Source organism: Sus scrofa, chromosome 15, assembly GCF_054392235.1.
Source record: "Sus scrofa isolate SSC_HxYL_T2T_F1_AM1 chromosome 15, Sscrofa_HxYL_maternal_Yorkshire_Landrace_v2.0, whole genome shotgun sequence".
Taxonomy (NCBI): domain Eukaryota; kingdom Metazoa; phylum Chordata; class Mammalia; order Artiodactyla; family Suidae; genus Sus; species Sus scrofa.
This window is the reverse complement of record NC_139397.1, coordinates 95,622,844-95,649,325: the sequence shown is the minus strand read 5'-3', so window position 1 is coordinate 95,649,325 and position 26,482 is coordinate 95,622,844. Positions and strand designations below refer to the sequence as shown.

The 26,482-nt window shown below is 39.4% G+C and overlaps 1 protein-coding gene across 5 annotated transcripts in view; it reads left to right on the top strand.

The window, feature by feature from the left end:
• LOC146395993 (uncharacterized) overlaps positions 1-26,482 on the top strand; it is a 544,253-nt gene that overhangs the window by 391,639 nt on the left and 126,132 nt on the right. The window contains exon 5 of one of the 5 annotated variants that reach the window (XR_014829618.1): positions 16,946-21,191. The exons of 3 other annotated variants lie outside the window; for them this stretch is intronic. The gene's annotated coding sequence lies outside the window, so the exon portion shown is untranslated. Of the gene's footprint in view, positions 1-16,945; positions 21,192-26,482 lie in introns of those variants that run through there. One more of the 5 variants, XR_014829620.1, reaches the window with a different exon arrangement.

Sequence of the window (26,482 nt, the reverse complement as noted above, 5' to 3'; positions counted from 1 at the left end):
TTTGTTCCCTAACAGTCATTGATCCCTACTTCACCAGGTTATTTTGCTTTGCTTTGTTTTGTTTGTACCAGAATCCAAAGTGAGACTAGCATCATAGACTGAGCCCCACAACTCAGGACTTTTAAGCACACCCTTTATGTTCAGTCTCCATAGTCCACACAGCACAACTCATTATTCACAGATTATAGGATCCAGAGTAAACATTCACCCTCAGTGAGCCTCCCATGGAGAAAAAGGAAGAAGCAGAGCTGGGCCCTGGCTAGAAGGAGCAAGGCTTCAATAGGATGGGAAGAGCAAGGATGAGGCCACATGGAGAGGGGGGAGGAATGGATGGAGCAGAAGGTGGAATAGTAGGTCACTGGTGTCCTTTTAAAGAGATGAACTTGTGTTGAACTCTCCAGCATTGGCTTTATTTTGATATTCATGTGTCGTTGGGAATCTGGGAACAAAGCTCTAGCTATTTGTAGATGGGTTCCATTTTTTTTTTTTTTTTTTTTTTTTTTTAGGGATGCACCCATGGCATATGGAACTTCCCAGGCTAGAGATCAGATCAGACCTGTAGCTGCTGACGTATGCCACAGCCACAGCAACATGGGATCTGAGCCATGTCTGCTACCTACACCACAGCTCATAGCAATGCAGGATTCTTAATCCACTGAAAGAGGGCAGGGATCAAACCCACAACCTCATGGTTACCAGTGGATGTTTCTGCTGCCCCACAATGGGAACTCCACAGTTCTACTTTTTCCCTTCACCTTTTTTCAATGCCAGAAGCAACATTTAAAACTAAAAGCAGCTCCATCTAGGACAGGAATTCTTGTCATGCAGACCATGCCATTTCTGCAAGCCACAGCCACAGCATCTCCAAGGAAGGCCTCTCTCTCTAACCTCAGGGGATGACATCCGAAGATACACTTTAGCCTTACTAAGTCCAGAGTAAACAGATTATCCCAAGGGCTCCTTTGCTGGGAAGCCCATGGGTAGCCTCTAAAAGGACATCAAATCTAGGAGTTCTCATTGTGGCGCAGCAGTGACAAATCTAACTAGTATTCATGAGGACATGGGTTCAATCCCTGGCCTCACTCAGTGGGTTAAGGATCTAGGGTTGCCATGAGCTGTGGTGTAGATCACAGAGGCAGCTTGGATCTGGCGTTGCCATGGCTGTGGTATAGGCCGGCAGCTAGTGCTCTGATTCAACCCCAGCCTAGGAACTTCCATAGGCTGTGGGTGTGGTCCTAAAAAGCAATAAATAAATAAATTATCAAATCTAGACTAATTGACTTGACACGTATCAATAATTATGAGGTAATAATGGGCACTAAAGAGATGACTTACTCATTTTGTGCAATATCAATTATACATCATAGAGGCTGGTATTAATTGAATGTACACCAAGAAGTACATTAAAGTGATCCTTGGGCCTCAGGAGCAATAGTTGGGCCTAATAGAATGAGGAAGACCAACTATCTGAAAGGAGGGATCTCTAGGAGTGGATATTAGAATCCCCAAATGGGTCAGACTAGGATGAGTTAACAGAGTAGTTAAGGAGAAAGACTACCAAATAGGAGAAAACCTCACTTCAAATCCCAGCTAGCTACTTGACTAGCTTTTTAATCTTGGGTCAGTTACTTAACCTCTCTAAGTTTTCTCATCTAATTGATTAGTCGGTATAATATCAACCTTTCCCTGTAGGATTCTTGAGGAGATTCAATGAGATAACGTAGTGCTTTGCTCTGTGTCTTGTTGAGAGTGAGCACTCAGTAAGCAGTACCTAGAAACACAGCAGCAGATGAAGATGGCACAAGTTCTAGGAGAGCATAGAGGATGCAGTTGCCAGTCATCAGGTGGGAAGTGGGCAAGAGGGAAGCAGGCAGCTAGACCCAGGTTAAGGGCTGCTGCATCCCCAGTACAGCACCTGAGTTCACGTTCCTCAAACCCGGCACTGTACTGGAATATGGTTAAGTCAGTTTTAAGGAGTTTTTATTTGTTTATTTTGTCTTTTAATACCCTGCTTGGGCTTCCCAACCCCTGTCCAATATTTAATTGGTCTGGTATGGGGACAGAACATCAGTTTTGTTTTGTTTTTAATGTTTTTAAATTTCCCAAATGTTTCTAATGTGCAGCCAGAGTTGAGAGCCATTGGTTGTGATGCTGGACTAGAGCTTTAATTCTGTGCCAAGATCCAAAAGAGCTTGAGAGAAGCCATATATATATATGGCTTCTTGATCTGAATAGCTGGAAGGACAGAGTGACCATTTCCTGAAATGGGAGAGATTGTGGGAGGATGGAATAGCCACTCTGAACCTACGATGAGTTCATGAAGCACTAGGGATAAAGGGTCGTACATGAAGCCACCCTTTCCTTTCCTTTCTGGAACTCACTAGTGGGTCAGGGTCACAGCGAACGACCATGGCATATGACAAGGGCTCTAGGAGCAACCTGCCCTTGGAGCCACAGATGCACAGAGACAGAAGAGCCTAATTATGCTTGGAGAGACTTTGCAGAAAAGGCCGTGCAGTGGGGTGTGGGATAAATAAACTGAGAAAGACATCATACCGGAGGGAGGGGGAAAGAAAGGGCTGGGGACTATAGTCATGCAAGTGGTGTTGGACAAGAGGAGTCAAGCAGGCTGGGGGGACCATGAGAAAGTACCTTCAGTGAGCCCTGCTGGTTAGCCAGTTGTTCAGGGAACACTATCCCTTCTTACAGGGTCTCCCCTGCAAGCATTTTGTTTTGCTTCTGGCCCCAGAGCTGTTTGTAAATAATCTGCCTTTCCTGGAAGTGCATGGTCAGCCTGCCCTTCACTTGTGTGGCCCTTGAAGTCCCTGTTTCTGAAAGGTAGAATGACTAAATGGAATCCAATGGACTTCTCACCTTTTTCACTGCCTCAGTCTCCTCCAATTTCGTAGCTTCTGTCTACAAACTCGCCCTTCCCAAACTCCATCAACTGATTCATGTCCTCTTGTTTTCTTCAGCTTTGACTGCCTTTACTGAAACATTGGTTTTTCTCACAGATATGGAAGTTACATTGTATCAGTAAATTGGAGTATGTATAATCTCTGGGGGAAATTTCTTACAATGTGCAAAAATATTAGGGCACTAGTGCATCTTTATTATGCTGCTCAAACCCTTTTGCAGGGCATCAGCCCAGATAAGTTAGTCATTTTTGTTTAGTTTTGTTTTTGTAGTTCCCCTGAGACTTTCTGTGAGGTCAGCAATTTGCTTTGAGTTCCAACTCCAGAGTTCTCCAAGGACTAAGCAGTAGCTATCACATTATGGGTGGGCAGGAAACGGTACACCAACACTCTGAAACAATGCAAGTTTATCTTGCTATGCTATTTTCTTCCATGTATATGGCTTCTTGATTATCTATCTATCTATCTATCTATCTATCCATATTTAAATATATGGCATATATATAAAAAAAATCCTCATTTGCCAGAAATATACATCTATATATATAATTTATGGTTATAAGACAGCATTAGTTATGCTTCTAAGCCTTACCTCAACCTATAGCCCTAAATTAACCTCTCTGGCAAGTTTTAAACACTATCTGTGGAGTAAACTTCTATGTGAAAGCATCTAGCCCGCTTTAAATCAAGTCCAAAGATTTAACAATCCAGTATTGCCTTTTCATAATCTGCTTTAATGGTTATTGATTTGTATGTTTGGAAAGTGCCTGGAGGTGATAAAGGCCTTCCGTCTGTTCTGCTACTGACCATTTGCTGGGTGATTTCTGGCTCATCCTTCACTCTTCAATTGGTGTCTCTTTAACACGTCTACAGATGGCTCTACCTCCTGCCCCACAGAGGTCCCTTCTCCTGTGGCAAATCAAATGATTAATAAAAAACAAACTGGTAAATCATAGACAATTAAATAAAATCAATTATTCAAAAGCAGATTTAATATAGGAAGGCAACTTATATATATATATATAAATCAAAGCAAGACCATCAGAGAGAAAAGGAGGCTGTACTGCCCAAAGCAGTCTGCAGGTTCAATGCAATCCCTCACAAATTACCCATGACATTTTTCTCAGAACTAGAACAAACAATCCTAAAATTTATATGGAACCATAAAAGACCCAGAATTTCCAAAGCAATCTGGAGGAACAAAAACCAAGCAGGAGGCATAACTCTCCCAGACTTCAGGCAATATTACAAAGACACAGTCATCAAGACAGTGTGGTACTGGTACCAAAACAGACATACAGACCAATGGAACAGAATAGGGAACCCAGAAATAAACCAAAACACCTATGGTCAATTATCTTGGACAAGTAGGCAAGAATAAAAAATGGGAAAAAGACAGTCTTTTCGGCAAGTGATTCTGGGAAAACTGGACAGCCACAAGTGAATCAATGAAACTGGAACACACCCTCACACCATGCACAAAAATAAACTCAAAATGGCTTAAAGACTTAAACATAAGACAAGACACCATCAAACTCCTAGAAGAGAACAGAGGCAAAACATTCTCAGACATCAACCTTACAAATATTTTCTTAGGTCAGTCTCCCCAAAGCAACAAAAATAAAAGCAAATATAAACAAATGGGACCTGATCAAATTGACAAGCTTTTGCACAGCAAAGGAAACCACTGGGGGAAAAAAAAAAAAGACAACCTACGGAATGGGAGAAAATAGTTTCAAAAGATGCAACTGACAAGGGCTTAATCTCTAAAATATACAAGCAACTTATACAACTCAACAGCAAAAAAGCCAACAACCCAATTAAAAAATGGGCAAAAGACCTGAATAGACATTTCTCCAAAGAAGATATACAGATGGCAAACAAGACATGAAAAAATGCTCAACATCACTGATTGTTAGAGAAATGCAAATCAAAACTACTATGAGATATCACCTCACACACATCAGAATGTCCATCATTAATAAGTCCACAAATAACAGATGGCTGGAGAGGGTGTAGAGAAAAGGGAACCCTCCTGCACTGTTGGTGGGAATGTATATTGGTACAACCACTATGGAAAACAGTATGGAGGTACCTCAGAAAACTAAATATATAACTACCATATGACCCAGGAATCCCACTCTTGGGCATATATCCAGACAAAACTTTCCTTGAAAAAGACACATGCACCTGCATGTTCATTGTAGCACTGTTCACAATAACCAAGACATGGAAACAATCTAAATGTCCATTGACAGATGAATGGATTTAGAAGATGTGGTGTATATACATGATGGAATACTACTCAGCCATAAAAAAAATTAATGCCATTTGCAGCAACATGGATGGAACTAGAGACTCTCATACTGAGTGAAGTCAGAAAGAGAAAGACAAATACCATGTGGTATCACTTATATCTGGAATCTAATATATTGCATAAATGAACCTTTCCACAGAAAAGAAACTCATGGGCTTGGAGAACAGACTTGTGGTTGCCAAGGGGGAGGGGGAAGGAGTGGGATGGACTGGGAATCTAGGGTTACTAGATGCAAACTATTGCCTTTGGAATGGATAAGCAATGAGATCCTGCTGTGTAGCACAGGGAACTATATCTAGTCACTTATGATGGAGCATGATGGAGGATAATGTGAGAAAAAGAATGTATATATGTATGTGTGGCTGGGTGACTTTGCTGTACAGTAGACATTGACCGAACACTGTAAGCCAGCTATAATGGAAAAAAATAAAAATCATTTTTTAAAAAAGTGGAGTTCCCATTGTGGCTCAGTGGAAATGAATCTGACTAGCATCCATGAGGACGCAGGTGCAATCTCTGGCCTTGCTCAGTGAGTTAAGGATCTGGCAGTGCTGTGAGCTGTGGTGTAGGTTGCAGAGGCAGCTCAGATCTGGCGTTGCTGTGGCTGTGGCTGTGGCTGTGGCTGTGGCATAGGCTGGCAGCTACAGCTTTGATTCAACCCCTAGCCTGGGAACCTCTGTGTGCCAAGGGCATGGCCCTAAAAGGCCAGAAAAAGAGAGAGAGAAAGAAAGAAAAGGAGAACTTTCTGCTCAAATTTTCAGCAGGGGTCTGAGAACTTTCACCTATCTTTTGTTTCTTTGAGAGACTGGCAGCAGCAGAAAAAAAAATTGTAGTCTTGCTGTGGAAAGAAGACTGGTATTTTGGTGATGGATGAAGTTAGAATTTCATAGAACATTTTAAATCTACCAGCTTGTTTACAATCATCATCAATAACTTTTCTCCTAGCATCATCATTTATATTTGTCCATATGGAGAAGATAAAGTTTAAAATCCATTTAAACCACTTCTTAGAGTTGGGGAAAAGAAATTGAGGATAGGCATTTCCCTCTACAATAGGAAAGGAATAATTCAGCTACTATGTGAAATAAAGGAAAGTCAGACCTTGAGCTTTGCAGATGACTATGAAGTTGTAAAATTACAGAATAGTACAAGAATATGTGACAGTGAAATCTCCCTTATTCAGTAAGTTGTGTAGAAATCATTCTATATCTGTGTTTTAAAGCTGTTCTAGCTTGCTTAAATATAGTTTAAAATCTAAGTTCAAGTGGGAGAGAAAAAAAGGAGTACTTTCTCCTTTTAGAAATAAAGCAGCCGGGGATGTGTTAGCATGGTAAAGTGAAAATACTAAGCAAATTAATGAAATTAAATTTCTACAGCTAAGCTATAAGGTCAGCATGAGATCAGTATTGGAGTGAGCAGGCAGGACTGTGTGCCAGGAAAACCTTCTGTTGTGGAAAGGGAGGCCTTGGGGCCAGTGCATGTGAGGACATATTAGAAACATGAGATCATCCAGATGAATGCAGTTTGTGAAACTGCATGGAGCAGAGAACTTGGTTCAAGACAAAAATGGTTCACTGGAGGAAAGAGGTGGGAGGTAAGGGGTTCGAGAAGTGAGTCATTTAGAATTAAATTCAAATTGCCCCCCAACAAACAAATAGAGCCAAAAAAAAAAAAAATTAAGGCATCCACGCCTTCTTTCTTCTCCGTGATAAAGGAGCGAGTGAGATCCTCTGTGAGAGATTTTGAAGCAAGTCTGCTCTGAATCCCTGAAGCACTGCAATCACCTCTGGCTCTGCCCTAGAAATGCTTTGATTCTAAAGGAAGTTCCATTATGAATTTTCTAAATAAGCGGGAGAGAAAATTTATGTTTTTTAACATTTTGTCTGAATCATAAGTTAATTTAGGTTTTTATTATGCAAATTGCTTTCAGTTTCTTGGTACATTAAACAAGTGAATTTATAATGTTTTTTTCTTGGTGTTGGATAGTCATTCCCAACATAGGGTTGACTTTGTATTTATTTTTGGAAGCCAAAGAGTTAAGAAATGCAACCTGAAGTTAAGAAAAATTACTATGTGATGGTAATGCATCTACATTGTGATGGCATGGGGAAATAAAACTAACAAGTGAAAAACAAACAAACAGAAAAGCAGCTTAAATAACTTTATACTATTTGTTGCTCTTGGCTTTAAGTAGTTTGTCTACTTTACTCTATTGGTTCCTAAAATTGAAAGGATATATATCCAATTTAAAGGCCCCAAATGACCTATTTTTATTTTTTTCTTTCATCTCTAGTCTATTTAGTGAATATGTAACCATGCTTGAAACCATTTGAAAAGAATGCCACCCCCCCTCCCCATTGCTCTGCCTAGGCAGACATTACCAGCTGATCATGACACTTTCTCCAGTGAGTTGGACAGAACTGCAAAATTCAATGCAGTGTTCCAAGCAGCCACTACAATTGGTTGAAATTAGCATATGACATCAATCCTATTTGATGTCTTGGGTCTAGAATCTCACTTTTTGAATTTTTCTTTCCTTTTCTTTTTTTTTTTTTTTTTTTGCTTTTTAAGGATACACCCTTGGCAAATGGAAGTTCCCAGGCTAGGGCTATAGCCACCAGCCTATACCATAACCACAGCAACACCGTATCTGAGCCGCATCTGCAAATTACAACACAGCTCATGGCAACACCGGATCCTTAACCCACTGAGCAAGGCCAGGGATTGACCCTATGTCCTCATGGATTCGTTTCTAATATGCCACGACAGGAACTCCTAGCTTTTGAATTTTTTTAACTGCATAAGATAGAGTGAGAATCATGCCAAGGTGGTATCTCTTCATAATTTATGTATACTAGAAACTAGAAAGAAATGCTAAAGAAAATAGTAACATTCATAATCTAGTATCTCTTTTGCTACTATTCACTAAATGGATTTGTCCTGTGTCTGTTCTATTTAAGTGCAAAATAATTACATATTATGGAGTGTATATACTACTTAAATAGATGTTATTATTTAGACTTTGCCATAACTATTTTTATTTGTTTCATTAGAATGCATAAATACTTTGGGGAGGAAGGCTTTTTTAAGATGAAAAGATGGTTTTTAATTATTATGGCTTTCTTTATTTGGAGCTGATTTTCATAATTAACACATATTAGAGTCAAATACCACCATGTATTTTATGCTCACTGGAGTATACAAAATTTAACTTCTCTCACTGGACTGTTCGTACAGTAACAGTTTCACAATGGCTTCTGCACAATCTGAAAATAGTGTTTTTCTAATATGCCAATCTGTAGATCTATACCATCTATATGATCACAGATATTAGATCAAATTTTTATAGAGTTTACATAATGCCACATTTACTTGATGAGAGTGTCCATAGTAAAATTCCATTTTTGGGATTCAGGATTCAGATCAGACTGACTGATTAGCAGGTGCAATATGAACAGCTGGGATCAGAATGAAAGAGGTGTAGAATTGACTATTAAAACAACACAAGTTACAAATCTGAAGTTGTACTTTTTTTCTAAACTTGGCTTCTTAATTTTGCTACTGTCATAGGAGAGACTACAGTCATAGGAGAGATTGGCTAGCTCTTCACTAGACCCATTTTCTCATCTTCCTGAGCACATAGCTGGGCTACATCTGCCAATCTTATTTGCACTAAGTATGGCCATGTGGCTCAGCTCATGGAATGTGAATAGAAGCAGTACAAGCCACTTCCAGGTCTAACTCATAAAAACCTCTCAATTGCATCCTCCACATTCTTTTCCTTTCTGCCAGCTTGATGCAGACAGGCACAGTGATCTTGGAAGTCAAGGCTGAAGTGAAGTCACAAGTTGGAAGGACCCTAAATCTCTGAATCACCACTGATGAGGAACACCCATTCGGGCTTCACAATAAAGCAAACACATATCATGTTATAGCTGTTGTACATCATTGGCTGTGTTGATTATAGCCACTAGTAGTATACCTAATATACAGTTTTCCAAGAAATTCATTAGGTCAGTGATTCTCCATACAGGTATAGGGTGGAGAGAAAAAAAAATGGATAGAGTTGGAAGTATCATAGCTCCCTAGGAAACCTTTTCATCTGCTATACTCTGATCCTCCTTTGCCTTACAGATTCTTATTCAAACCCCTAGCATGTTAAGCCAGGTAGGGTGGGGGCAAATGTTATAGAAGATCAGTATGTCAAGGAGACTGAGAAAAGGGGAATTTACATAACTTGCTCAAAGGCACACAGCTAGGAATTGACAAAGCCAAGATTTAGACATGGGTAGTTTCACTCCAGCGCCCACATTTGTAATGACCAGGTTAGCCTATCTCAACTCCTGCTTGCCACAGTTTGAGAACTTTGTCTTTGCTGAATTTCTTTAATGTGGTGAACTCTGGATTGTCTGAAGGACAATTTCTACTTGACAGTTTATCTGCAATAACATCCTAAAATTAATTTACTATCTCCATCCAACAACTTTACAACTTATTTCCTCTTGATAAAAGTGAATGTTGTTGTCAGGGACAGATTTAGGAGGCAGTATCTACTGGGGAGCATATCACTGTACACTCCAAAGCAGTATCCCTGACTTTGAGCTATCTTGCTACTGCTTCCTTACTTAACCTGGTTAGTTGAGAATTGACTATCCATGAAAGAGAAATGGTTTGTTCTAGCACTAGAAGCGTGTTGCTGCAGCTAAGCCTATATATCCAAATGGCATGTCTCAGGGAACCACTGAATCACTGGCAATACCCCCACACCTTTTAATGGGTTCTTGTGGAGCACAGTGGTTAAAAATTTAGGCTTAGAGCCACACTACTGGGGTTCAAACCTGAGTTCCTCCATTGACAAGCTTTTACCATGGGCAAACATTTCCCTTTGTTTATAAATGGGATGGATGGACAGATGGATGGGCGAATGATAATGATGACAGTCATTTTCTAGAGTTGTTAGAGGTTTAATAATACATAAAAACACACAAATTTTTCTATAAATATTCACTATAGTTATTATTTTAAAGACTATTGAGTTAAACAACTAAAAAATGAAGGCCCAAAGGATCAGTTTCACTCTGGAGGGTCTCTAGTAATATATATATCATATGTATATATATGACATATATATATTAATTGTTGAAGACAAAATGGACAAGGCAGCATTTTGGATGAGGAAACATAGAAACTAGTAAAACAAGGTGCAAATCCTGCTTCTGAGACTAGCAGTCTGGCCTTTAGCAAATCATAAAATTGTCGTGATGCTATTTCTTCACGCATAAGGTAAATTAATAAATGTGGAGATTTTCCTTACATGTCAACTCTTTATGCATATTTTCTTCTGTATGTTGCTTATTTATATGGAACACATTTTCCCATGCCATTGTTAAGCTAAGTTTAATTGTTGGTAAATTCAACAACTCTGCTATCTAGGGAAGAATAAAAATGATCTCATTTGGAAATTATCAAGAATTTTCTTTCTCGACTTCTTTTATTTTATTTTTTTAATTTTTTTTAATTGTTATTTCACCAATACAATTTTTTTTCTACTGTACAGCATGGTGACCCAGCTACACATACATGTATACATTCTTTTTTCTCACATTATCATGCTTCATCATAAGTGACTAGACATAGTTCCCAGTGCTACACAGCAGGATCTCATTGTTAATCCATTCCAAAGGCAATAGTCTACATCTATTAACCCCAAATTCCCAATCCACCCCACTCCCTCCCCCCCCCGCCTTGGCAACCACAAGTCTATTCTCCAAGTCCATGAGTTTCTTTTCTGTGGAAAGGCTCATTTGTGCCATATATCAGATTCCAGATATAAGGGATATCATATGGTATTTGTCTTTCTCTTTCTGACTTACTTCACTCAGTATGAGAGTCTCTAGTTCCATCCATGTTGCTGAAAATGGCATTATTTTGTTCCTTTTTATGGCTGCTTTCTCGACTTCTTCAAAGGATAAAGAGCAAAATATTCAGACTTTCAACTTTTCACCTTCCATCCACATCTATCCTACCTGGAGTTGACTGACTAACTGACTCTACCTGGGGGCATATACTTATGGCTGTTGCCATAATTCCCCATATCTCCCAACTAGTACACCATTTTTAGGTGAGAAAAATTATTTAGTTACATTCATTCTTTATTATTATTTTATTTATTTAAAACATTATATATGCTTAGATCCTGTGAAGTAACATTTCACACTGAAAGAAATTGGAACTCCTTTGAGAAATAATTGGGGTAAAGAAAATGCAAGATAAATCTAGAATAATTTTGGTCAGAAAATGAGGAAGTGAGGGAAATATAATGTAGAAATGTCACAAAAGGTACAGGAGTGGGTTTGAAGGGGTTCCAAATGACAAATCTGGGACAATTTGAGAATAAAAATAAATAATGAATAACAAATAATAGAATCTATGACAGCCTAGAGTTCACAGTGATTTGAGTAAATGAAAAGTAAATGAGGGAGAAGGAAAAGTTCCTCTCTACAATAGAATGCAAATGTAGAAAAATTAGTTTAAAATCACCATTTGCAACTATCATAGCAATAATAGGTTTGATCAAGAATTATTAATACATGCTAATAAAAATGAAAATTATGATGAAGAGCAGGGTATTTAAATAATATCAAAGTATCTCCCTACAAACTATGTATAAACTACAAAGGAAAAATAGCAATTTTATAAGAGGAAACCTGAGTCACCACCTTAGCCAGTTTACATCACAAAATTGGCATCTTCTCATTCTTGATGTGATTCACTAAGAAGGATGCAATATGACCTCTGTGGTGTCCCTGCCAAAATGCATAACCTGAATCCAATTATGAGGGCATACCAGATAGATCCAAATTTAGGAACATTCTGCAAAAGAGCTGGCCTGTACACTTTAAAAAAAATTCAAGGCTGTAGAAGACAAATAAGGCTGAGTCAGTATTACACATTAAAAGAAACTAAGATGGGGAGTGACAACTAAATGCAATTGGGGGTCCTGGGTTGGAACCCGGATTGGGGAAGGAGGGTGTACGACTGGCACAATTTCCATATGGACTATAGACTAGGTAATAGTATTATGTTTAATGTTAAATTTCATGGTATTGGTAATTATACTGCCATTGTATGAAGAATGTCCTTGATCTTAGGAAATACCTACTGAAATATCTAGGGGTAAAGAGGCATGATGGCTATTTACCATCAGTTGGCTCAGAAAACTGTATGTACACCTATATCTATATCTATCAATCTTTCTGAGAGAAGCGATAAAGCAAATAGATAGAAACAGTAATAAAACACTAACATCTCTATACCTTTTACTTAGAGAACATATGAATGTTCTTTGCATTATTAGTTCAACTGTATCAAAATTAAAAGTTACTAATAAGTAAACAAATAAAAACCTATTATGCCCCTTACACTTTTTTTTGAAAATGCATGTTATATAATGCATTTGGAAAAATGTTGGATATTAACCTATATAACTATATCTAGACTTTTTACGTTCAACCAGAATATAGTTAGTTCTTCCTTATAAGTCTTTCTATTACAATTTGCATTTTTCTGGTCTGTAACATATTTCTCAGCATCCAATAGGAGCACTTCTGTCAGGACTATGCATTTGGTTTCTAAAGTTAGTTGGCACTTACAGTGCAACTCCACTTTGTTCATACTAGAAGCCTGCTAAGGAATAGAGGCACAATGTAATTATCTCATTTAATTCAATCCTTTCAGAATTTCTATGAACTAGTCATCAGGTCTTCCTTTCACAGATATGGAAACCCAAGGTTTAAAGACATGAAATATTTTGCCTTGGTCTTGGCCCCAAGGCCACACCCTAACAAGTGGTGGGGCAGCTTTCCAGCCCTGGACTGAACTTACTGCCCTGCACCATACCCCCTGCTCTGCTAAATCAGGATGCTCTACCTGGAACTGAAACTTGCTCCAAGTTTGTGAGGAGAAAGCTGTCATTTCAAAACATACAAATGTCTTCTGTTTTGAAAGAATATACTATTGTTGAAATCTAATAAAAAATGGCATGAGAACTTATTTATAAAACAGAAACAAATCCACAAATTTCAAAACCAATCTTACAGTTACCATAGGTGAAACCATTGGGGGGAAGAAAGAATTGGGAGAGTGGGAATAACATATACACACTACTGTGTAAAATAGATGATTAACAAGAACCTACTGCATAGCACAGGAAAATCTACCTAATAGTTTGTAATAACCTAAATGGGGAAAAATGAATGGATATAGACAGGTAGATTTGCCTTTTTAGGGCTGCACCCATGGCATATGGAGTTTCCCAGGCTAAGCAGTGAACCAGAGCTATAGCTGCTGGCCTGTACCACAGCCACAGCAATGCCAGATCTGAGCCACATCTGCAACCTACACCACAGCTCACAGCAATGCCAGATCCTTAACCCACTGAGCAAGGCCAGGGATCGAACCTGCATCCTCATGGATGCTAGTCAGATTCATTTCCGCTGAGCCATGACGGGAACTCCCAAATGGATATATTTATATGTTTGACTTATTCACTTTGCTGTACACTTGAAACTAATACAACATTGTATATCAATTATACGCCAATAAAATTGAATTTAAATACACACACACACACACACACACACACACACACACACACTATTGTTTTAACCACCAGAATGAGTGTTATGCTTGGAAAAAGAGGTTCCATAATTGGAAGTAGAGCTCTTTGAGAAGCAGAGGTCACACGAGATTCATATTTTAAGTTTCACTTGATGGACCTGGAGTAGTATGGTGGGGTGGGTTCCCTGGGGATACTTGATACATTGTTTATGATATAGACAGAGTTGTATCTCTGCAGACTGTGAGCATAGGACTTAGAGCAAAGTGTGTGCCGTATAAACATTTAGTGAGTGAATGAACATGGCTTTAGGTTACCATGGGCCTTCAAATGGTGGTGAGTCCTTGTGGGAATATTTCAATCTTGAATAATCAGTTGTTTGCAGGACATCAGGTACTGAGACCAAGGAGATTTCAAGGCTTTGCCGGCCTGATTGCCAACTCTCAAGGGAGAAAAGACTGTGATATGGAAACTTGACTGAGTGGGCTCAGAGGTTTAGCCTGATCTGATTTAAACATGAGAGTATGTTAAAAGGAATAACCCCAATATTTGGAACTAAAAACAAAAGGAGCGTCGTTTCTTTCTGTGATTTGGAAGAGTGAGAGGAAAGGACAGCTATTGTTTATGCATCTTTGCTACTGAATATTCCCAATATTCCCAATACCAATCATGATGAGAAAAGGAAAACACTTAGGGGGTGATGGGAGAAGGAAGGCAAGCCTAAACCAAGGTAAGGGAAGATGTTTTATCCCAAATGGGCGACAAAGTAAATGGACTAAGAGATGTAGCCCTTAATCCCAGGAGTCTAGACCTGCCTAAAGCACTCTTGGGTGTTAGAAAGTGTATGGCTTTGTTTCACGAGGTATCCAGGAATGAGCTGGACTGGAAATGGTCCCATAGCTGACCAGAAAAGTGTCTCTCTAACTGGGAAGGGAAGAAGCCCTGCAGCTGAGCCTAGAGGCAGCTTTTAGAGGAATTCCATGAGACCCGACAAGGGTCTAGGGGCTTTGCAGCAGCCTAAGAACAAGTTGTAAAGCTTTGTGCTTTTTGTCTATTAATGCAGAGCTTTCAGAAAAGTCTTTCTCTGTGATTTAGCCAAAGTTCAATGATGTGTGTGTGTTTGGGGGTAGGTAGGTCAAGGAAAGGGGTTCCAACCATTCTTAGTTATGAGTGAAAGAAGAGAGAAGTGTGACCTTGCTGAAGTCTCCCTGGTGGTAGGAACACAGCCCAGAAAGAGGCTGAGGACTGGGAACCCAGAAGGAGGCTCTCAATCTTAGTGAAAGTAATGGTTTACAGGCAAACAATGCTTCTGGGGGGCCAGCTAGGTGAGCAGGTAAATTAACAAGGTGAGTTGGGAGAGTGTGTAGGATGTCATACACCTGAAGACTCCTGTGAGAAACTGAATGAGACTTGGGCTGGTGTTCTGAAAGATGAAATTAAAAGACAAAAAAAAGAATTAATTCCATCTTAGCTATAGTCCAGCTTGTGGGATTGGAGGGGTGGAACATCAAGACTTAGAGGAAATTATGTAAATTTGTTTACATTGATACTCATATTTAAGGAAACACTAGTTACTCTAATTTTGAACAACACAGAGTAATTCTGATCTAATAAATTGTTTCAATTGTGCTGAAATACAAATGCCTCATTATTCAGTTACAAGAAAATAGAGGCATATTTATATTTATATCCCTTTTGGAGTTCCCTAGTGGCTCAGCAGCTTAAGGATCCAATATTGTCACTATGACTCTGGTTACTGCTGTGGCACAGGTTCGATCCCTGGCCCAGGAACTTTTGCATGCTGCGGATGCAGCCAAAAAAAAAAAAAAAAAAAGGGATTCTATATCCCTATTGAAGCCTGCCATTTAAATAGGTGCATGGTGCTCACTAACAAACATAATTATTATGCATGAGACCCAGCTTGCTTTGGCAGTCATTGGCTGAATAGCTCTGTTTACCACCAGTACATTAGTCATCATTAGGATAAAGCACATTGTAGTGATTGATCTGGGTCAGTCACTACCCAGTGATGGATTTGGGGTAATACCAGTTCTTTGGGGGCTGTATAATGAGTAGGAAGACATGGCCAAGGGAAGTAAAGGAGGCTCCTGGCATTAAAATCAGCCCCCAAATCTACTATAATGCTCATTTATAATTTGTATAAATAGATGTCTCCACTGTATCCAGCAGCAACACAATTGGGACCTGCTACCTATTGATAATGTTTATCTTCCCCTTTTCTACCCACAACCTGCTCCTCCCAATGATTTCCTATCTTCGTGCCACATTATCTACAACTCCAGACCTACCCAGGACTGTCCAGAGCATGGTCTTAAGTTTATAAATCTCCTCCCAGGACCTGGAACTCCGAGAAGGGATTCTTGTCTCCTTCCTGGGAATGACCCCCTTCCATAGATTTTCATATTCCAGACCTTCACAGACCCCTCCTCTAAGCTCTGTCTCCCACACATAACCCCTAGAGACTTCAGCCAGCTATCATCTGAGTCCAGTTGAACACTGCTGGTTTCCACACTCATTTAAGCCAGGTTTCCCCTCTGGAAAAATGCTAGGAGCGGTGGAGAGGCTCACACGTAAGTCCGCAAAGAATCCTGATGCTTCATGGCTCTGGATTAATGGAAGGTGTTCCTTCAGTGAGCTGTTAGCTTAGCTCTGTCCAGTGGCTTCCATGTGTATTACCAGGGGTTAGTGGGATGGGAAAGAGTCAGGATGGATGGAGCCACCCCAGCCCTACCAGGTGTGTTGAGATTCTCCTGTCAAATGGGAGCATGTGCCATTGTCCCACATAACTCTGGAGGCTCTCAGCAAACAGAGTTCTGCAAGAAGAATCTGCTCTCTTGAACAAGCAGACAGTTTGCATTATGACTCCTCCTCAGTGAGTTGTGATAGGGATATAATGCTGCCAATCTTGAAATAGAAGCTATATTAGTATATGCATTTACTTCTGTGCCATGTGGTTGTTTGGTGTCTTACATATTCATAGGACTGCTCTGGGGGGAGACCCCTTTGCTCTTATTTTGATGGCAGGCAGATCTTGGTGACCCCACCTACCCACCTAACTCTCCCTGCTTTCCCCAGGAAAGCTAGCCTTGGTAAAAACTCCCATCATTGTTTGGCATGAAGCTGGATACCAAGAGCACCTTCAGTGAAGAAAGAAATGGAAACGCCAGTGGACCAGATGAAACCCAGTCTGGTCCAGGGTTTTGAGCCCCTTGGAATTGTCGTCTTATGGTTAAACATGTTACTATTCCTGTCAAAGGGGGAGAGTGTATCATAAATCCACCCAAAGCCGATTTGTGTCTTTTATATACTCCCTTTTAATGCTGTGTCAAGAAATTGCCTCAAGGTTGGAGAGATTCCAGAAATACAACTTCTGGAAAAGAACACAAACACTTCTTTTAACTTTCCTTTTAATAAATGAAGACTAAAGGCATTAAAGGGAAATGTAGCAACTTTAGTTTGTAATGTCTTTTGCTTCTGTCAGTTTAGATTAAGCCTATGATATCTAAGCACAATTTCCTATATTTAATAATACATAAAGCAAAATAATTAAAAGGTATGTACACATGCTGGGAGAGAAACACTGTTGAGTAAAACATTCACTTTAATCTCTGCCGCTGTTGATGAAATGTAGTGAAACCAAGCAACTAAAAGTGAGTAAACACAAAGGACATTGACAAGGACTATTCTTCACATTGGCCCATTCTTCTGAGCCCCAGACTTCCATATTCAACTGTGGACTGGACATTTCCACTTGCAAGTCCTTAAATTAGACTTCATAAACAACGTCCAAAGCCAAACTCATGGGAGCTCCCATCAGGGCTCAGTGGTTAACAAACCCAACTAGTAACCATGAGGACGCAGGTTCGATGCCTGGTCCCGCTCAGTGGGTTAAAGATCCGGTGTTGCTATGAGCTGTGGTGTAGGTCACAGACTTGGCTTGGATCCCACGTTGCTGTGGCGTAGGCCCGCAGCTACAGCTCCGATTCAACCCCTAGCCTGGGAACCCCCATATGCCTCAGGTGTAGCCTTTAAAAGATAAAAGACAAATTTTTTAAAAATAAAAGATAAAAAAAACTCATCACCAACCTCCCCAAACCTCCTGTGCTCCTTCCTCATTTTAGGAACGAGAATACCATCAGTCCAGTAAGCTGGGTGTTATCCCTGAGTTCTTCCTCACCCTCAAGACTCTAGCCACACACACACACAAACACACACACACACCCTCTCACCTATCTAATCAAGCTACAGGTCTCTTGCTACTACCTCATCCAAACCTTATAGTCCACTTGTGACTGTATCCAAACTGTTCTCTCTGCCTTCATTTTGCCCCTTGACAATTCATTCTCCACACAAACTGAGTGATTTTGTCTAAAACAGAAACTTGATCCTGCCATTCCCTATTTTTAAATGTCAGTAGCTTCCTTTAGGAAATGCTTAGAACGGATCTTAAATTCTTTGCTGCTGTTTACAAGCCCTGTATCTATAGTATCAGTTTTCATTACTCCCATCTCCTTGCCTTCTATAAGCTAGCCATAGCAAACTTCTCTGGGCTCCTGAAACATACCATGCTGGAACACCCCCCGCCCCCCGAACCAAATCCCACCTCTCACTGCTAATCTTCCCTTAAATCCCAGTTAATCTGCCCCTTCAAGTCTGTGAATACTCCAGTGTGCTCTCCTTACATGTTGGTTGTATCTTCCCAGATACACACATGTTGGAAGTACCCATCTACTTAACTCTTTTCCTCACTAGACTGCAAGGTCTGTGCAGGATGATGTGCATCATGTTCATTTTCAAATCCCCAGAGGTTGGCACATAGCAAACCCTGAATAAATACATCCCTGAGAGAGGGATGGAGGTGGGAGGGAGGAGGGATAGAGAGGGGGAGGGAATAACTGTGACTATATCTTCATTAGTCCTTAGAAGATGGGGTCCTAGGGACAGGGATTCTTTTGGCACAAGGTAACCACACTCAAAGGTGGTAAGGCAAGTCCTTTGAGATATTTTACAGTTATAGCATCAAAGAGAGACAGTCAGATCCATCCAAAATCTCCCCTTCTGTGCCCCTGGGACCAGAGGCTTACATTGATGATTGCCCCATACTAAGCTATAAATTCTTTGAAGGCAAGATCCATATCTAATTCATCTTTGCATTCCCATGGTACTCACTATAAAGTTTTCTACAAGGAAGATATTTAATATATATTTATTGAATGAATGAATGAAAGAATGAGAGGCCAGAATCAGGAGACCTACACATGCATCCACAAAAAGTCATGGCTTGAGCCTTCTTCACATGGGGTTGCCAATGCATTGGATTGGCTGCAAACCCAGTACACTTGCTGGTCACCTCAGTTCTAACCATGCTGGCACTGGGATGATCCCAATTATTGTCAGCCAAAGGATGGGCAGCAAACTTTCTGAGAAATAAAGAAAGTCAGGTCAGTAGATTGCAGAAGCTTTGACCTCTAAATTCTCAGATGATTCCTCCTTTATGCAGAACAAGCAAAATGCACAAATAGCAGAGTTCCTGGGGTGATTGAGACTGTGGGTGAAAAAAGATTTGGGGCACATTGTGGAAGACAGCTAGAGTCTATACGTTTAACTTCGCATTGCTGTGCATTTTATTTTAAGCCAGTGTATAATTAGAGAGCCTGCCATGAAAATGAGCGGTTTTGTTTATTTATTATGTAAGTATGTCTTTTATTAAAACGACTTTGTGAAAATCTAATTGCTACTACAGTAATATAGCATAGCAGTCCCTTACATAAATACATGATTATTATGTACAGTCACTTATCTGTGAACGAGTTCTGCTACTACTTTCCTTAATTAAGGATACAAAAGGGCTCCTTCATCTTTGCATATTCCCTTGCTAGGACATTGATACTCATTATTTCCTAAGTCCAAACACTGAAACTGTGTCAAGAATGCGTCCATCACTAGATGGGTACTTATAGTCAGCGGAATTTTCAACCCCGTCAGCAATTTCAGCAATTTGCAATTTCTGTATGTCTGACATGTGTTTTTATTGGTGAAGATCACTTTCAAATACCAAGATCATGAGAATGATTCTTTGGGTACTCTCTGCTGCAGCCTAATGTAATGACAGTAATTAACAGCCTGTGATTAGCAGCCACTCCAGAAAGTGTTTGAATGTTAATTTGCTTCAACTAATATGCAGCACTTCTGTGTAATGAGATCTAAGCTATAGGTTCATGGGAAAAGCAAATTATTTTCCAGCATTTAATCATACAAATGATTCTTAGCTAATCACTTGAACAGTAAACCTCACTGTTCTAATAAGTGACATTTGTTTTTCTGTCATTCAGTTTATTATGGTATAAGCCAGAGCAAAGATACTCTTTTTCTTAATGGTCAAATCCCCATTTGCCAGCAACATCACTCCTAACTAAACACTCATGACATAGAGGAGTAGATTGGGGTTGGAGGGTAAGTACCAAATGGAGAGAAAATCTGCATCACTCCAAATTTAGTTTCCTGACTTTAAAGGCATTGCTTGGTGCCATCTTTACCTCAGTTTACATATCCACAGAGTGGAATGAGTGACCCTTGGCTCTGTAACACAAATATGTTGACACCTAATATCCACAAAGAATTTGAGAATAGAGTGTTGCTCATTATCCAAGCATTAATTACTTGAATCCCTACAGTTATAAATAGGAAAGCAAAAGTCACCAGACATGAGTGTATTCACTAGTGAACTGACTTCTTAAAAAGTACGTGCCCTCTGGAGTTCCCATCGTGGCTCAGTGGTTGACGAATCCAACTAGGAACCATGAGGTTGCGGGTTCGATCCCTGGCCTTGCTCAGTGGGTTAAGGATCTGGCATTACCATGAGCTGTGGTGTAGGCTGCAGATGCGGCTAGGATCTGGCATTGCTGTGGCTCTGGTGTAGGCCGGCAGCTGTAGCTCCGATTAGACCCCTAGCCTGAGAACCTCCATATGCCACTGGTGCGGCCCTAGAAAAGACAAAAAAAAAAAAAAGTACATGCCCTCTCAACATTAGCCTGGAACTGCTCAAATCTTGGAGCAAAACCATTAACAAATGATGATGTGGCCAAGTTAGACCAGCTAAGAATCAACAGTGCAACAGGCATTTCAGAAGACAGTGATGTAAGTATCCAAGAATAAAGTGAGGCCTTTGGGAAATTGGATGAAGCCCTAGACCATTTTTTGTAAACTAACTAACTTCACATTTACACTGAAAAGGTCAAACATGCCATAAAAGATGCTGAGTCATACTGTCACAGTGGCATCAGAAAAATTATACAAAAAAAAAAAACAAAAAAACAAAAAACCCACAACTCTTGATTGGCCCTTAGTTTTTTAGAATTGGCACACTGTTACAAGTATGATCCAAAAGTGGTCAAACTTAAAAGAAAACACATTTGTTTCTATAATGTTTATTTCACTTTATTTTTATTTGTATTTTTTATTTTTTATTTTTTTATTTTAAAACTAGACTTTCCCACATTTAATAAAATCTTATGAAATTTGATTCCTCATTTTATGTAAATTTACTTCAAGTGCCCTTTTTCCATTAACAGTTATTCTGTGATACCAAGAGCTTCCTGTATTGGCTTTAAAAGTTCCATTTCAGGGGTTATCATTATTAACGAGAGAATGTCTTTAGTAAGCTTCTAAGAAACAGAATGGAATGAGATCCCTTTACAATATGAGTTGGGACTAGGTCCTACAACATTCTTGGAGACAATAGTAAGGACAAGCACTAAACAGATCCATGACGTCACATTGGAGTGAATGTCTGTCTGCCTGTGAGGCACATGGAAGGCTTCCTTGTTAACCTCTCCAGTGGGTGTCCTAATCCCATACTTGGATGTTCATCCTTTGAGTTACCAAACAGAGGTTTAGTCCCTAGGGAAAAAGGAATTAATGCCATATCAGTCATTTAGACCCTGACATAAATGGATTTATTGGATCCTTTCCTGGAATGTTTCATAACTTCATAACTTAAAATACACTCAGTGCTTTGGGGAAGAAAAAGAAAGTGGGTTTATGAAGAGAGAACATAAAAAGGAGAGTCAAAGCAAAAGACCTACTTTACTATTTTGCCTAGAATTATCCCTGGGCAAGATGGCATTTGGGGAGGCAACAGCAGTGAAACCTGACATTTCCCAAACAGCTCTCCCATCACTTGGAATTTTGTCATTTAAGATTCATCTCCCTCTTTGACCCCGTAATTCTACTTTTATGAAATTATTTTAAGGAATAATCATGGTGTGGCAAAGATTTACCTAAAAAGCTGTTCATGACAGCATAGTTGGAAATAACAAAATATTGAGAAAGCTTGAATGCTCAAGAACTATAGTTTATCTGTACAATGGAACACACTTTGTATAGCCACTAAAATATTGCAGAGGAATGTTTAACATGTGAAAATATGCCTCTGATATTTTGTTAATTAAAAAAAGTTCAGTTACCTTAGAGTAACTTTCTGTGGTCCCATTTTGTAGAGAAGAAGAAATGGATGTTTTGTAAAAGAGAAATAACATTGAATGATTAACAAGACAAAGCTAACTCAGAACTCAAAAGCCAAATTTGAGCTGGTTGTAAACGAAGAGAGTGAGGAAGGAACACTGGGTCCTCTTAGAGCCACAGAGGTGGGCAAGGTGGCTCTGCTGATACTCTCAATCAATTCTTAGACCAAATATTTGCTTCACAAAACAATGGTGCATCTGTTTCCCAAAAGGCACATGCCAAAGTGCATACTACCTCTGTAAAGGAGAATTCTTTTGGCAGTGCTGTAATGGTTAGCTTAATGCTCAGAGAGGTCTTTTCTAGAGTCTTACGTCATTTCATTTATCCATTGATTAACCTGTTCAAATAGTTATGAGGCATGAGTGTATGTCAAACGCTCTACCAGGCCCTGACATGTTCACTCACTCCACCTCTCCCCAGCTCCACTGTATCACTATGGCTTGCTCCTGCTCTGAGACTCTCTCCTCCTCTTCCTCCCTCTCCTCCTCTTCCTCCCTCTCTCCAGTCCTTCCTTTCTTGCTTCCTTTTATTTATTTATTTATTTATTTATTTATTGCATCTTTTTACTCAGAAGGGCCCATGGCAGTGGGTGACAGTGTTTCTGTGTTTCTGCAGCCAGGGAAAATGAAATGGTATGGATTCCAATGCAGTCATCAGTCTATTTGAATTTATCTTTTAACTTAATGTTGCATGTCATTAAACTAAAAACTATTCTCATCACTGTGTGTGTAGAAAGAACTTTACAGTTACTTATGACACCAACAAAAGAAGGTTCCAAGATCTCCTGAGAGGAGTATACTTATGTATCTGAGAGCCCAGAGAGAGAGAAGTTACATCAGTATAAAAGAAATGAACAGGATACATTTGGAAAGACTTTTAAGCCAAGAGGGGGGAAACAGGCTCTTCCTTAAAGACACATTGTTATCCAGTAGTGCCTCACTCCTGACCATCCCATTTCTGTCTGATTTGTAATTGGCCAGAATTTCTAGCCAAATGGGTAGCATTCCTCGTTAACAGCTCCTGTGGTTATTCTTTTCCATTACTCACAACATGTTTGATCTTGCTGCTTAATTGTATGTTTTAATCAAAATCCAGCTCCCTCATCTGTTTGTTAAATTGTCCCTTACTTTAAAAAGAAATGCTCTATTTTTTCAAACACTGATGGACTACCAAATTACTCTCAAAGCTAAACAGCAAAATAAGTTATCAGATATGTATTAAATATAATTATCCAGTCCAGCCAAACTACCATTTCCAAACAAATCTCACTAGAGTCCTATTTTAAGAGTTGCTTTTTAATTTCCAAACTGCTATCCAGTTCCCTCTTCCTCCTCCTCGCAATATTTTACAGACCTGCAGTTTGCTCCACTTGTAGCGGTCCTGACACTATCATGAGACTCACCAGTGATATTCTGTAAATGCCAGCCAAAATCTATCTGCAAGAACATCTGCTCAACAGTGCAAAACTGATGTAATTACCAACCATCATCTTTTCTCCTCCTGCTGGGGTAACTGCTCCAAAGCATGACTTTTTGCCCTGAGCTAACAAGATCCAGAAACTCCCTGTTATGTACAAAACCTGCCGCTGAAAACCCATGTAGCTTCAATACAAATTATAACCCAGTCTCTCGACTACAAGAGTCATGAACACCCCTGTGCCATAGGGTCTCAGAGAATCTTGCTCAATACCCTGAGAGTCAAAGACCTCATCTTCCACCTCCTACCTGCTTCTGTCTAACACAAATAGTCTTGTAAAGGATATGATAGGGGAAGAGAGGGTACATCTACAGTTCCAATAGCATTGTTTTAAACATACAACTACAGAAAAGAATAATTAAATGTCAAATGTCTTAACTGGAATTCAGACAAATAGGGGAATTTAAAAAAAATATTTATTATTGAGCATCTACTGTTTTCCAGGTACTATCTGGACTGCTTTGTATAAGTTATCTCATTTAATTGAGGTTTTAAAAATTCTAGTAATCAAGAAATTCCCATTCTGAATCCATGAAGTTTAGGAGAAGCACTTAAGCTTCAGATCTGCCTCCTAAAGGTGTAGAGAAGTTTAACCAATGATGGTGAAAAAGAATAAATCCTAAGTATTTATTTCCAATAATGTTAAGGGAATGAAGATGACGAGACCATATAGTTCCACGTATGACACCAAGCTACAGAGTATCCAATGGGTTTCTTAATTTCAGTTTCAGTTTCCACATTAACAAAATCAAGAAGTTGGATTAGATGACTCCTGAGGTCATTAAGCAGTCCTGGAACATCATGATTCATTGATTCTACAAATCAAATTTCATTTCAAAATTTTGTGATTACCAGGAGTTCCTGTCGTGGCGCAGTGGTTAATGAATCCGACTAGGAACCATGAGGTTGCAGGTTCGATCCCTGCCCTCGCTCAGTGGGTTAACGATCTGGCGTTGCCGTGAGCTGTGGTGTAGGTTGCAGACACGGCTGGGATCCTGTATTGCTGTGGCTCTGGCATAGGCCGGTGGCTGCAGCTCTGATTCGACCCCTAGCCTGGGAACCTCCATATGCCACGGGAGCGGCCCAAGAAATAGCAAAAAAAAAGACCAAAAAAAAATTTTGTGATTACCTACACACCCATTCTTCTCATTTTTGGTTCCACTTAAATTCATGGTAAAGCTGAGGACAAACCAGACCTGCTATCAGAAGGACTAGGAATTAATAATAAAATTGTAACAAATTATTTTGTTGTATTATTTGATGTTTCTGTTTTTTAAGAAACGATTGGCTATGTGAATTTTCAAAATAATGTATTCACTCTGGCTAAACTGAGATAGAAAAGAGTACTCTTATTCCCCAGTGGAATTATAGCCACTATGTACACAAAATATTTATAGATGGAGAACAAAACTATCAAGAATACATCCTCTGATCTTCTTAGAGGAATTTTTATTTCTACTTTGCTAAGTGAAAATAACATTGGAGAACATATATGCTTTAGATATATAAAGGTATTTGATATCAATGGAAAGAATTTTGCCTTTTCATCACGAGTGATAATGAAAAAAATCTCTGTCCTCCACCTTAGATGTATGAGGTCACTTTCTAGCTCTTAACCCACAAAAGCCTCAAAAAATCAATGAGTAATTTATGAAATATTTGCCAAGTTTACCCTTTGTGTCCCTGCACTGTGTCAGGCACTTGACTGGCCAGCAAGACGTTTCAAAGTAATACAAATAAGGGATCCATTAAGATACCAAAAAAGCCCACTGTGAAAATATAGAGTAAAACAAACTAAACGTAGACAGAGTGGAAGGAGACACATAAGGGTCAAGGGGAGACCCTGCACCTCCACAGCTGAATCTTCTGAAGATGCTGGGGAGAGAAGCAAAGATAGTGTAGAGATGACGTTTACAGTATTTCCACCATAGTGCACAGTTAATCAGAATCCCTAAATACATCAGGCATGATCAATCTTCTGCTGCATTCGCAAATGTTCTCTAACATATGAAATGAGGTGTGTGGTTTATTTGGCAAGTTTCAACTTCCTATTATATGAATACTTTTACTTCATTGGCCTCCATGAAGTTGTGCCTTTTTTTAAATAATAAGCTTGTGATTTTAATTATTTATTTTTAATAATATGTTAAATTCTAACATTTATAATCACAGAAAGCCTCTATATTCAAAAACCAGAATCATCCTTTATACCAATGGTTCTAAATAATTATCGACCAAAAAAGGGACAACATATACCTGCAAAAAAACTTTCCCAAGGTTCAAAGGAAAAGCTAAGTGAAAATTCTACAACTGAGGATCCTCCCTCTAACTCTAACCCTGCCCCTTTGCATGTACCTGCTCACTCAGAAGTAGTGTCCAACGCACAAGGCAGGTGTTTTTCCCCAGGTCAACAACCCCGTGGCTCCAACCAAAAACTGATAAATTGGTTCCTAGTTCCTAATGAGTTTATTTAGCAGAAAGTCATGTGCCATACTCAGAATGAGAGCAAATGGAACAGAATGTCTTTAATGGATATTTCTACCCTGTACCAAACCGCATCACCCTATCCCAGACCCCAGATGAGGATGTATCAGACTAAGCATATATACCAGC